Here is a 4138-nt window from a genome sequence, read left to right on the forward strand (position 1 = left end):
ACACCCAAATCCTCCAACCGCGGTATGTCGGAGGGAATGACATTGGTAATACATTCGCGGTCGATAAGTTCCATATGTAGCTCACCAATATGTTGACCAGGACAGATAAGCTCAGTGAACTTGGCTTTCAGTAAGAAGGTAGGATCGCAACACATGTCTTAATGACGGTATCCCCACCATATTTCAACTTTGCGCATAACACGATGGAACCAGTCAATTAATTCGCTCAACTGGTAACGGTTTGGTCTGCAAGGTGGGTGTTGAGTGTTTAGCATTATGTAAATTCAATTTTGCTCAAAACCAACCCAACAGCTTGATAAACCTGACCAGCAGTTTCGGGATCCTTAGCGCAATTGTCGGGTCGGCTTTAGTATACCGTCCCAGGATTTCGGGAATAAAAAGGGTATGGTCGAATAGAGGAGATTATCCTGATCAAGGATATATATGGTTATAGCCGCAGGAAGCTTATAGTTTCCGAGATATTCGCGTTTAAAGTTGAAAATTTGCAATATTTTAATCACATATTTTCGATATATAAAATTAATTTTTCACTTATATTTTTCACTTTTATATACACTAACACATCACTTATTCATTTGCGCACATTTATTTTATATACTATAGTGCAAAAATTGCTTTTAATACACATTTAAATTATTGTTGAACTATTATTATTTTAGAATAACAAACGAATTACAAACTGTCAAATAATCAGTGTTACCTTATCGACATCATTTGTAAAAATAAATGTTTCATGTAATCAGTGTTACCATACTGAAATATTTTACAAACTAAAACAAAAAAAATATAAGGAAATATTATACCCTAAATACAGGAAACATTATCGTTGATAAACAATAAAAAAATATATTAAAAATTTAAGCGGCCTGAAGGCCGTCAATGTAAAAATGAGTTCTACGGGAGAAAAAAAATGTATACACCCGGTGTTGGATCGACAAGGGAAATTTTTTTGTAGCAATGCCGAAGGCCGCCAACGCAAAAAGGAGTTTTACGCGAAAAGAATTTGATACACCCCGGTGTTGGACCGACCAGGGTTATTTTTTTTGAAGCGCGGCCGAAGGCCGCCCACGCAAGAAGGAGTTCTACGCGAAAAGAATTTGATACACCCCGGTGTTGGATCGACTAGGGTTATTTTTTTTGAAGCGCGGCCGAAGGCCGCCCACGCAAAAAGGAGTTCTACGAGAAAAGAATTTGATACACCCTTGCGCTGGACCGACCAGGGTTACTTTTTTTGAAGCGCGGCCGAAGGCCGCCCACGCAAAAAGGAGTTCTACGCGAAAAGAATTTGATACACCCTTGTGTTGGACCGACCAGGGTTATTTTTTTTGAAGCGCGGCCGAAGGCCGCCCACGCAAAAAGGAGTTCTACGCGAAAAGAATTTGATACCCCCCGGTGTTGGACCGACCAGGGTTATTTTTTTTGAAGCGCGGCCGAAGGCCGCCCACGCAAAAAGGAGTTCTACGCGAAAAGAATTTGATACACCCCGGTGTTGGACCGACCAGGGTTATTTTTTTTGAAGCGCGGCCGAAGGCCGCCCACGCAAAAAGGAGTTCTACGCGAAAAGAATTTGATACCCCCCGGTGTTGGATCGACTAGGGTTATTTTTTTTGAAGCGCGGCCGAAGGCCGCCCACGCAAAAAGGAGTTCTACGAGAAAAGAATTTGATACACCCTTGCGCTGGACCGACCAGGGTTACTTTTTTTGAAGCGCGGCCGAAGGTCGCCCACGCAAAAAGGAGTTCTACGAGAAAAGAATTTGATACACCCTTGCGCTGGACCGACCAGGGTTACTTTTTTTGAAGCGCGGCCGAAGGTCGCCCACGCAAAAAGGAGTTCTACGCGAAAAGAATTTGATACCCCCCGGTGTTGGACCGCGCGGCCGAAGCAATGTCTAAGAGGGTATAACAAACACTCCTACATCAATGCGATATAACGGATATAAGTACTGCTATGTTTAGAGCAAAGTACCGTTGCTTTTTTTTGTCATTTTTATAATTATTTCGTATTTGAAAAATAAGCTGCGTGAACATTTTTTTTATTAAAATTTCTGAAATATTTCTAAAGAAAATGGAAAATAACTCATCAGGTATGATAAATTAAATATTGAAAAGAATATTTAAATCAGTTTACTTCATACTTTGTTACAATTATATGTAGAACAAGCGACTATTCGTGGTTGTAAAACAAACAAATTGAGCGTGTCGGAGGTGAAGGAAATGTGGAATATTGGGAAAATATTCCACAAATTCCAATCGAAGGAGAGTTGCGTATCGTTTTGCGAAGAGGAGGGTCTGATTGCTAAGGAAAGGACTTGTAGGGTGCATAGACTGCCGATGGTGCTCTCCGTGATGGGAAATAGCACCGTCGGTACGTTTAGGTGCAGAAAAGGATCTTGCCGAACGCGTTCCGCAATATCTCGGTCCGTGGGCACCTTTTTCGAAAATGTTAAAATACCATTGCCACAAGTATTTTATTTAATGTTTTGCTACGCATCGCACTGGTCGCACGAGATAGTTAGAAAAAACAGCATTGTCAGGGAACCTATATTATCTAGCGCTACCATATGACTGGTATTACTACTGTCGCGAAGCGGTAGTTTTATACCAAGTGGAAAATCAGAAGGCGGTAGGTAAAATAGGTGGCCCTGGCAAAATGGTACAAATTGATGAGAGCAAATTCGGGAAAAGGAAATATATTAAAGGTAAGGTTAAAAATATTAATTACTTATATGTAATTACTTATGTATAAGTTTTTCTCATTTTAGGCAGGAGTGTGGAAGGTCACTGGGTGTTGGGGATGATTGAGGATGGGAGCGACGACCTGCGGTTGGAGGTATGCCCAGGAAATATTAGGTCTGCGGAGGTGCTCATACCCCTGATTAAAAAGCATGTTGCGCCAGGGACTATAATTAGCACGGATTGCTGGAAAGCGTACGATGGTTTGGCGAATCACGGGTATGAGCACCGAAAAGTAAACCATAGCGATCCGGACAGTCCATTTGTGGCTGCAGATGCAACGCATACGCAGCGTATTGAATCACAGTGGCGTGTAATAAAAAGGTTTTTTGCGAGGGACGACCACAACAATCCGGAAAACTTCGCCGATTTAATTGTAGAGTACGTTTGGCGGAAAAATGTGGCCAACAGACACGAGGATCCTTTTGTTAAATTATTAGAGGCAATAAAATTTATATACAAGCCTTAATACACGTTTGTTTTATTAATTTTAAATAATTTCTTTGTTTGACCGATCAGGGTTATTTTTTTTTATAGGTTGTTGATTTTCGTATTTGGGGTATAATCTGTTTCCTTTATTTCATTTAGTTATTTTACAAATGATGTCGATAAGGTAACACTGATTATTTGACAGTTTGTAATTCGTTTGTTATTCTAAAATAATAATAATTCAACAATAATTGAAATGTGTATTAAAAGCAATTTTTGCACTATAGTATATAAAATAAATGTGTGCAAATGAATAAGTGATGTGTTAGTGTATATAAAAGTGAAAAATATAAGTGAAAAATTAATTTTATATATCGAAAATATGTGATTAAAATATTGCAAATTTTCAACTTTAAACGCGAATATCTCGGAAACTATAAGCTTCCTGCGGCTATAATCATATATATCCTTGATCAGGATAACCTCCTCTATCCGACCATATCCTTTTTATCCTTGAAATTCTGGGATGGTATACTAAATCCTTCCCCAATTGTCAATAGCTTGTGCAAGCACAAAGCTCATTGGTTTGGGACTAGCGTTTAAAGCAGACAAATAATTAAACGTTCCACACCAGCACCTTTGCTGAATCTATAAAAAAAAATAAGTATATAAAAGTACATGGTAAATCTTTTGAAATAAAGTTTAATTTTAGCTTACCTAGCAATGCGACGTGCACCTTCCACGAGCACGTCATTGATTTTAAAATTTTGTCTCGAATTCATGACCAACTAAGTTGATAACTACATCTGAGTACTTCACAGCATCGCGTATTGCTTTTTCATCTCTTAAATCAAAAAATTGGAACAGCACCTGATCCATTACGCAGCAATATTAACGAGGCCATGTTTAGATATTTCGTACTTTTATTGGAATAAAATCCCAACCGATCTGTTA

General features: G+C 39.0%; 1 pseudogene; it reads left to right on the forward strand.

Annotated features, from left to right (window-relative positions):
• Positions 1–1542: 1542 nt before the first annotated feature.
• On the forward strand, positions 1543–3224 carry LOC125779202 (uncharacterized; annotated as a pseudogene).
• Positions 3225–4138: the final 914 nt, after the last annotated feature.

This window comes from Bactrocera dorsalis, chromosome 6 (genome assembly GCF_023373825.1).
Source record: "Bactrocera dorsalis isolate Fly_Bdor chromosome 6, ASM2337382v1, whole genome shotgun sequence".
Taxonomy (NCBI): Eukaryota; Metazoa; Arthropoda; class Insecta; order Diptera; family Tephritidae; genus Bactrocera; species Bactrocera dorsalis.